General features: G+C 41.2%; 1 long non-coding RNA gene across 1 annotated transcript; it reads left to right on the top strand.

The window, feature by feature from the left end:
- The first annotated feature begins 6,785 nt into the window (after positions 1 to 6,785).
- On the top strand, positions 6,786 to 9,975 carry LOC110711348. The gene is made up of 6 exons (XR_002509338.1): positions 6,786 to 6,873; positions 7,036 to 7,072; positions 7,225 to 8,883; positions 8,984 to 9,293; positions 9,388 to 9,554; positions 9,668 to 9,975. It is a non-coding gene; the product is annotated as an uncharacterized LOC110711348 (long non-coding RNA).
- Positions 9,976 to 10,318: the final 343 nt, after the last annotated feature.

Raw genomic sequence — 10,318 nt, 5'->3', positions numbered from 1 at the left:
CTATCTACGGAAGCGTTTGTTATGGAATCCCAAGAAGAGGTTTTCTCTTTTTCAAGAGAAAAGAACCACTGTTGACAAACGGTTTCTAAAGATAGTGAAAACAAAGAATGGAAAATCTTCCTATCAATCCAATTAATGTTCATTATAGTTTTAAAGGCCCTTAATTGAAAGTAAGGATTGTCAGTTGGCTTAAACTTAGGGATGTCACTGGCATTGAACTTCCGTGGAAGAAGTTCCTTGTCCACTGAGACACCTTGTGAGTTAATGCCCTTAAATCTATAGTCATTGGATATTTTGCTCAAGTTTTCTTGCATGAGCTCCATTTGTTGTTGCCTTACAGGGTCATTGACTTGAAGAGATATACTCTTCATTAATTCAGTTAGGTTGGCCACATCCTTCTTGAGTTCATTAACTTCTTCTGAGACGCCATTATCGGTTTATCAAAAAGTAAGACTTGAACAAAGGTATTGTCCTTAATTAATCGCTCTTCTCTCCTTGACCAAGTGTTGTGGAAAGGGAAGTTAGCAGTAAGTTTTTTTTATTAATTATTTTTATTCAAGCTCTATTCAACATGCAATGGATGGGAAGAGAACATGGAAGGAAATAGAAATGGGATGGACCCTCAGCTCAAATGACGGGAAAACGACTCACGAATGAACCTTAAACATGGTCATGGTGTGAAAAGAATATGTACAAAGTGTGTGCTAATACTAGTATGTTTAGGTGACATGTTAAGACTTGTGTCATGACATGTGACTAGACTATGTGACTATACTAGAGCTGGAAAAAGCTAACACGACACGATAACAGGAAAAGAACCGGACACGAAAAAAGCGGGTTAGTGTTGAGGGTTTTCGACCCGTTTAGTTAAACGGGTCGACACTGTTTAGGGTAAAAATTACCCATGACAAATGGACCAATCCGGACCTGCCACGTGTCCACCACGTGGGCCAATCAGCGTCCGCCACTTGTCACCCTAAGAGGTCCAACATGGACTAATCAGGCCACGCCACGTGGCCTCCCATATGCCAAATAGGCAAAATGGCCACCAAGGCCCAAAGTCCGAGAGAAGCCCAATTTGCCCTGGTTAACTTAAACCTAGGATTGGCACGCTTCTTAAATACTTAATTAATCCTCATTAAAGGGGATTCAGCAATTGATGACTCTCACCTAGAGAAGTCTAAACACATTGATCACTCCTCCCCTAGAGGAACCAGATCTCCCACCTTTACTTTCCGCATTTATTACTCCTCAAACAAGTACTAACTTGACCGTTGGAGGCGGAGCTCCCACCACAAGGAGTCTCCGTTGTTTTGCAGGTACAGGCGCAAGGATACCAGTCCCAGAATTGTAACTCTCCCGCAGGACATCAGAAAACCCCGAAACATTTTGGCGCCGTCTGTGGGGAGAGTACTTTCGAGATGGTATCACAGTCTGTACCGGTTCTAAGTGAGAAGAGTTCCATGGACGACCCCCTGGTCCAGTCAGACTAGGATACCGACGAAGAATATGAACTTGAGACTCACACGGCCCCTAACGGGTCCCTTAGAGCTCGACGCACCCGTCCCATCGAAAGGAGGGAACGGGGAGACTGCCTGGCTAAATCTAGTAAACCAGCCGGCCCGCCGCCTGATCATCAACAGGCGGCCGAGGGATCTGCCCCTATAACCAGGAATGAACTCATGGCCCTCATGAGTAGTTTCAAAGGAGATATCCAAGACTTGATCAATAGAAGGGTGCCTGTCCCTGCAAAGGAACAGTCGGCCAGAAGACCCTCCCAATCTGGGAGGAAGAAACCTGCAAAGGATCGTGAGGCGACCCCTTACCCAAAATCAAGGGCAAGGCACTCACCAGTGATCGACCTAACAAAGTACTGATTTCCTTCTCCAGGGAAGAGGAAACCCATCCGTCTTGTTCATTCGGCCAGGTGTAACCACCCCCAATTGAAGTTAGATGCGCCTAGCATCACTCAATGAGTACAGCCGGCAAGATAGCAGCCTCTAAGCATTCGGCCCGGCAGCCAAGTACTACAAGCGTCATACGGCCGAATGCCAAGAGTCGTATGGATAGGTTTGTAAGCTATTGTTATCAAGTCATTATTACTCATTTTTATTAATCATTATTATGATTGTAAAAAAAAAAAAAAAAGAAAGAAAAAAGAGGGAGCCGCCTAACTTACTAATTCTATGGAAAAACTCCACTTAAAGCCTTAGGTGGCAATCCACTACACAATTAAAAGCCTCTCATATTGTACATTAAAGAGAGGTGTCAAAGAAGTGGAGCCCTTGGGATTTGACGCCTGTTTGCATTAGCTTATCAAGGCCACAATCAAGTTAATTTTTTATTTATGAGGCGGCATTTAGCCTAGCCCCTCATGATTATAACAAACAGCGGGCAGCTTCACAAATGGAAAATCGCCGGCATGCTCCACATGTAAAGATCAAGCTAAGTGATTCTTGGGAGTATTCAAGGAGTCGGCCCTCCATGAGTGTTCAACCAGTGTAATGTGTCTAGCAAGCCACTAATAGAGCTCTCGGCAACGAATGGACAAGCATAATAGGCAACCGTATATCAAGGAAACCCGGTAGTACTGCTTGAGTGGTTGACCAGCTGCGCTAATAGGAGCAACACATATAGGTGTTTGCAATGCTAATATCGGCTGATTGTATACAAGTTAAGCCACGAAGCAGCCAGATGGTATATTGAATACATAGCATGTATTTGCCACTAGCAAACGTGCATTGAACTTGGCTGTGTTGGGATGATATAAACAACCGGCATAATTCCGAATGATTTCAGAGCAGGCGGCCTCAAAATAACCGAGACGCTAATGCTCCTCTTTGATACAGCCGGCCCAAGCATTTCAAAAATAGGCGGCCAAATGCCGAGTTCGAGGCGAGAAACCGAGCCACACTTGAGAATTGTGAATAATCGTGCGGCACTCCAAGCATTCGACCCTTTAAGAGCAAAGCACCATGTGAGTCAACTGTACGAGGCCCTGTTTCAAGGAGAAACAGGCGGCACCTACCCAGCAAAAATAGCCGCAACTACATAGCATCCAAAATCAACACGCGGTTGGTTCAATACAATCGGCTCTATAATCATTCAACGACAGCCGAGAGAATTATTTTAAAATAAAGTGCTTATCTCATACTATCAGCTAGCCTACAAGAAGGATACCGGCCATTAAAACCATTCGCAAAGAACGAAGCGGCATTCGCAACCATTGATTATTAAAAGCATAGCTAAGCTCAAGTTCTTATAACCATGGAAGCATCCGGCCTGCTCCTCATGTAAGTTCAGGCTATGTGATTCTTGAATTTCGAAGGGTCATGGTCGAGTAAATTCAGGCTATGTAAGTTCAGACTACGAGTTTTGTGCTTGGACTGAGCAGGGGCTTGAGTAGGCGGCACCAGCCCTCATCCCAGCCAAAACATCGTTCAGCCATATTTTACCCTAAACATTCGGCTCTCCGCTATTGAAACTTGTAAGCGAGAGCTTGATGGCTCTCATCTCAAACACATACAAGCGTTAAATCAAGACTCGAATGGCTCGAAACAGCCGGCACTCTTTTATGGACAGCTACAAATATCTAATGGGCAGGAACGATACGGAACAGCCGTCACCTCATAACAAAACCAGCCGGCCTTCATCATGGTTGTGTTACTTGCAAATTCTACCTAGCTTGCATTAAGAAAACTAGGCAAGTCTGGAGGGCCGAGCATCTCACATCTCAATGGCCATCGCAAAAACAGTCGGCTATGGTTTACAAGAGTCGTCTAGTTCATATAAGCTGGCGACATTCACAGCTAACTCAGTAAACGAATGCGGGACTATAGAATGCGTAGCATACTTCCCTACACCTGGGAGTTTAAGAGTGGTCGCACAGGTTGTGATACGGCACTTCAAGGACAAGGGTCTCTAATAAGCAGCTGAATGGCTTCGCTCATATAAACAAGGGCTATTTGATGTAATTGTCTCTCCTAGACGCCTGATATATCAAAGCTCCCAAGCAGTGTGGGTCCTAGGCTCATAAAACTAAACCAATGAACCATTGAAATTGCATAAATTTGTGCCACAAGCTAGCAAGCAAAGGCACAGCAAGACAAGAGTGTGTTCGTTATGAATGGCAAAATACACAAGACGGGAGTGGACGTCTAATCTTGAGAGTTTGTAAATTTTCATAACAGGCGGCTCTCGCTACCATCACAAGTCAGGCTATACGGCAATTAAAAACAGCCGGCACATCACGGCAGAACCAGCCGGCCTTTGAAATCATTGACAAAGTACAAGGTGGAGCATGGGCACCTATGATTAAAGCATCCGGCAGTAGCACAAGCAAGGGGCAAAAGCCGTATGTTTGATAGACTCCTTGCTGAGTAGAAAACTGAAGATGAATTAGAAACACAAGCGGCATAATAAGCCACCTGTGAATATGCAAGCTATATACAAGTGGCTCGGCAATCGACATCATACAACAGGCGGCATGCCAAATGATTATTGAAAACACCCCCTCGTATCTTGGTGTTATGAGAGAGCCAGCTCTCTTTGATCAACCACCAAAGGAGACCGGCACCATGCTTGGCCGGATGTGAAGCTTGAGCAGGCGGCATGTAAAGCGTCGTAGCTCAAGCAGCCAGCCTCAAAACCCAAAGAGTAGTCGATTGCTTGTTCATTGCAAGCATGTGTGGGGCTTGACGCCTTGCATATCGTATAAAACCTGACGCATGATTATTCAGGAAGTCTCATCTTATGTGTGAGTTGTCACCATAAGCACATTATCATTATTATGATTGCAAGGAAAAAAAAAAAAAAAAAAAGGAAAAAATTGCCTAAGGTTAGTAAAACCGGCTGTTTAGGCGGCACCCTATTGAAGACCGTCTCCCTTATGTTTAGGCGGCACCTTACTGAAGACCGTCCTCCACTTATTTGTGTGACAATCTATCAAGCAAGAGAGGCGGCATGAATAGTAGCCGACCCCCTATACAATGAAGTCTCGTAGCTATAAAAGCAGCCGACTCTCATTAATAACACCATCCATCCTTTATGGAAGGGAACTAGGTGATCCATCTGCTCTAACACTTGAAATGATTTCAATACTTGATACTGATTCAGAGGGGCATGCCACTTGTACCTTTACAGTTGGCTACTCTCCATTGAGTATTTTACTCTTATCTACAAAGGGGCATGCCGCCTGTACCTTTACAGTCGGCTACTCTCCATTGAGTATTTTACTCTTTATTTTCAAAGGGGCATGCCGCCTGTACCTTTATGGTCGGCTACTCTCCATTGGTTATTTTACTCAACCAGAGGGGCATGCCGTCTAGACATACAGTCGGCCACTCTCCATAGAAGAGGGACAGCTGTTTCCAAAACAGACAACCACCCCCTTATACTTAGCTAAAAAAGATTAAGGCCAGGCCGACCATGTGCCTAAACAAGCGGCTGCCCTCTTCTTACTTAGCACCTACGTTCGCCAAGAACTAACCAAGGCCACAGGCCCGATGATCAGCCCAGGCGCCAGGCCGACTGATCCTCCCTTAAAATTAAACTAATACGACCTGTCCCAACATAATAGCAGGCGTCCGGCGGCATCCCTCCGGATGAAATTCGTCGCAGAGAGCAGCTCCCTTTTGGGTGGAACATTGCTTTATAAACTAAGTACACGGCACCTAGACGACTATCCCCAAGGACAACCACGTAGCCGTTTTTGAGACAAGGATAACTCTATCACTAACCAAACCAGTGGTAGCAGTTGACATCTGAGTCGGATGACCCCCTGTATTACTTGGGATAAATGCAGGGGGTACCTCTTGAGTTAATAGCCAACAAACATTGGCGAATCAAAAGGTTCAGCCGGCCTCCGCCGCCTGGTACCTCTACTACTCAAGCTAGAGTGTGACGGAGACTGAGTAACTTCCATGTTAACTCATAGTCACTCTCTCAAACTTAGTATGGAGCCTAAAAGGTATGAGTCGCCCGCCTGTTTTTAGCAAACAGGGGCTCTCAACCACTACTCCTGCTAGGTTAACAACCTTTGAGTCAATAGCCAAGAAAAACTTGGCGAATCAAGGGGACTATCCGGCCCCCGCCGCCTGGCTTCCCTACTACTCAAACAAAAGAGGCCAACGGCCGAATAATGCTAAATGCTTACCGCTTGTGCAATAGTTGACAGTCCACCTGATCAGGGGCTATCTGCATAGTGGGGCAAAGAATCGACATCTGTCTAGTTCGGCGGCAATCATTATTATGATTGATTAACCTTGAAAATGTCATACCGCCCAAGGTATCAAAATTTTCTAAGTTAATCAAGTCCATCTCCCATTAGAACTAGACAAGATGCCGACCTAGCAAAGCTTTGAGGGTCTAACTTTCGAAAGGAGCAATCCCTCCTGGAAAGAGAAATTACTCCTTCCGAGGGGCAAATGTTTAGGGTAAAAATTACCCATGACAAATGGACCAATCCGGACCTGCCACGTGTCCACCACGTGGGCCAATCAGCGTCCGCCACTTGTCACCCTAAGAGGTCCAACATGGACTAATCAGGCCACGCCACGTGGCCTCCCATATGCCAAATAGGCAAAATGGCCACCAAGGCCCAAAGTCCGAGAGAAGCCCAATTTGCCCTGGTTAACTTAAACCTAGGATTGACACGCTTCTCAAGACTATAAATACTTAATTAATCCTCATTAAAGGGGATTCAGCAATTGATGACTCTCACCTAGAGAAGTCTAAACACATTGATCACTCTTCCCTTAAAGGAACCAGATCTCCCACCTTTACTTTCCGCATTTATTACTCCTCAAACAAGTAGTAACTCTCTAGTCGTCTCTCTTCTCAGCCGTCACACTCACACTCTCTCAACTTCTCAAGGTAAATTCCTCACTTCATCTCCTCATGAGTTCATTGTCATTTCATCACCTTCAATTCATTTATTTTTATTTTCGTTCTTCATTTAAGACATTTCATTGTTTATATATTACTGTATTATTTTTTTGCTTTTTCATCTAATTTATTTTAATATTTGTTTTGTAGATCATTCAAATAATATGTCATACTTCATATTCATAAGGTAATTTCTCATTTTTTAGTATGATTTTCAATTTATTTTGTGTTAATTTGTTTCATGCATGTAGATCTATATAATTTAACTTTTTAGTTTTATGTTCATGTATTAGTTTCTACATCTTTTCCTAATTAGCTTCCTTAATTCGTGTTTTGTAGATGGATTCTGCACCAAAATCCACTCAAATTGACGGGGAAGAAGGTTACCCGGAGCTTGAATTTGTTAAGGAAACATGGGGTAAATCGGTTAAACAACAAAAGGGAAAGAAAATCGGCCACACTTACAAGCCTGGTAAGAATTTTAAGCGATGTAGAAAGCTTACCTCTGGTGTGTGGGTGAATTTTACCATTTTAGAACTTGACCCTGATGGTAATTTGTGGTGTAAGTGTAAGAAATGTGGCAAGATTTATAGTGCTGATAGTAATTATGGTACTGGTAATTTGCTTCGACATTCTACTAGTTGTAAGAAGAAAAATAGTAGAGATATTGGTCAAATGCTTTTGCAATCTAGTGTTGATGGTCTGAAAACTTGAAATCCTACCTTTGATATTGAAGTTTTTCGTGATTTTCTTGCTGTTGCTATTGTTAAGCATGGGTTGCCCTTTCAATTTGCTGAATATGAAGGGATTAGGAATGTATTCTCTTACTTGCAACCTGATGTGAAATTGTTCTCTAGAAACACCACAAAAAATGATATAATTAAACTTTACAATATGGAGAAAGTAAGACTTGGTGCTGCCTTGCATGAAGTTTCTTGGAGAATTTCTTTAACATCTGATTGTTGGTCATCTCTTACCACTGATGGATATATATCACTTACTGCACACTATATTGATGAGTCTTGGACTTTACAGAAAAGGATTTTGAACTTCTCTTTAATGCCCCCACCCCATACTGGTGTTGCTATGTCTGAAAAAATTTACACATTGCTAAAATAGTGGAGAATTGAGAAAAAAATAATGTCAATGACTTTGGATAATGCTTCTGCAAATGATGTGTTTGTTGATTGTTTGATAGGAAATCTTGATTTGTTGTGTGATGGGACATATTTTCATATTCGTTGTTGCTGTCGTATTCTGAATTTGGTAGTCCAAGAGGGACTTAAGGAGGTTGATGACGCTGTTTGTAAGGTTAGAGAAACTTTGAAATATTGCAAGGGTTCACAGTCTAGGAAACAAAGATTTCTTGATTGCGTTGCTTATGTTTCATTGTGTTCATCTAAGGGGTTGAGGCAAGATGTGCCAACTCGATGGAACTCTACTTATATGATGTTAGAGAGTGATATATTTTACAGAAAGGCTTTTGTTCATCTTCAAAAAACTGATACTAACTATGTGCATTGTCCAACAAATGAGGAGTGGTCTAGGCTTGAGAAAATTTTCAAGTTTTTGAAAGTTTTTTATGATGTTACTTGTGCTTTTTCTGGTTCAAAATACCCTACTGCAAATCTCTACTTTCCTAATTTTATGAAGGTAAGATTGTTGTTGAAATATGAAATGGAAAGTGTTGATTCTTTTGTTAGAAAGATGGCATTGAGAATGTGGGGTAAGTTTGAGAAATATTAATCTGATTTCTCTCCCATTATGGCTATTGCTGCGGTTATGGATCCTCGATACAAATTTCAGTTGGTGAGTTTTGTATATGCCAAAGTATATGATTCAAATGCCTCTTTTGAGGTGTCATGCTTGTAAGACAAGTTATTTGAGTTGTTTAATTCATATGTTACTTCTTCAACTCAATCATATGGTGGATCATCCACACCTTCTAAAACTAATCATGGTGGTGTGAACTTTGTTCCTGCTGATGGCTTCATGAAGGTATATTGTCTATTTACTTTTTTGTTTATTATTAATTATTATTACTATGATTATTATTTATTAGAATTATTTTTTACTTATTGTAAATATAATTAATTAGGACTTTGATGATTTCTTTGGAGGGGAATTTGCTAGTACTCCAAAATCTAAACTTGAAGTATTCTTGGAGGAGCCTTTAATTCCTCGTATCAATGAATTGGACATCCTTGATTTTTGGAAATCAAGTCAATTTCGCTTCCCCATTCTTTCTCTTATGGTTAGAGATATCCATTGTATGCATATTTCAACTGTCGCTTCAGAATCTGCATTTATTATTGGTGGGAGGGTTTTAGACCCTGTTAGGAGCTCTTTAAAGCCATCTGTTGTGGAAGCATTGATATGTCTAAGAGATTGATTGTATGGGCAGGAAGGTGATTTTTTAACTTGTTATTTATTTATAAATAAAATTATTACAGTATTAGTTATGATTTCAATAGCCTTATTCTTATTTATTCTTCTATTTAGCTGATGAGATTGTTGGGGTGGAGGATATATGTGACAACATCATGAATTTAAAGCTTGATATTAATGAAACTTCATGTCCAAGCACTACACCAAGTCCTGTTTTGGCTAGTGGAAGTGGGAGCACTCCTTGTTCAACTTCCAAACCTGTTGTTAATGTTCTTGATTAGGTAATCAATCTCATACCTTTTTTTTGTTATTATTTATAAATCATGTTCATTATTACTTGCTGTTTTTTCACTATGTATTTATTATTATTTAACTTGTAATTTTGTTTTGTTAGGTACCCTTGCAAGAGGAGGTGGCTTGAATTGGTGGCATATGAAATTTGGAATTCAAGTGGAAGTTGTCAATCTTGTCGTCACAAATCTGATTACGGAATGAACATTTTGGGTTTTTTTTGAACAATTAAGTGACATGTAATATTTTGAACAATTAATATTTTGGGCAAACTTTAATTTCTGGTTTGTAATATTTTGGCCTTTTGGGCAAACATGGCTACTATGGTTGGTTTGGTAATGTTGAAAATATTTGGGGCCAAGTGAGCCTATTTTTGTGGGTTAATTGAGATAATCAGGTTTTTTTTTTTTTTTGATAATCAGGTTATATTTACTTACAGGGTCATTTATTATACAGGTCAAAATTTTTAACACGAACACGACCCGTTTATCTAAACGGGTTACACGTGTTAAATTCGTGTTACCCGTTTAATAAACAGGTCGTGTTTGTGTCTAGCCTCCATGACCCGTTTAGTAAACAGGTCGTGTCAGAGTTTGGGTTCTTCAACCCGTTTATGATGGACCCGAACACGAACACGACATGACATGACCCGTTTGCCAGGTCTAGACTATACTCTAACAAAGACTAAGTTAAGACCTCATATATGTGCACTAAATTGGACAGGTTGTAGTATTTTAGTCATAACTTTTTACTC

This window comes from Chenopodium quinoa, unplaced genomic scaffold (genome assembly GCF_001683475.1).
Source record: "Chenopodium quinoa cultivar QQ74 unplaced genomic scaffold, ASM168347v1, whole genome shotgun sequence".
NCBI lineage: Eukaryota > Viridiplantae > Streptophyta > Magnoliopsida > Caryophyllales > Amaranthaceae > Chenopodium > Chenopodium quinoa.
The sequence above is the reverse complement of the archived record's forward strand: the minus strand, read 5'-3'. Positions and strand labels throughout refer to the sequence as shown.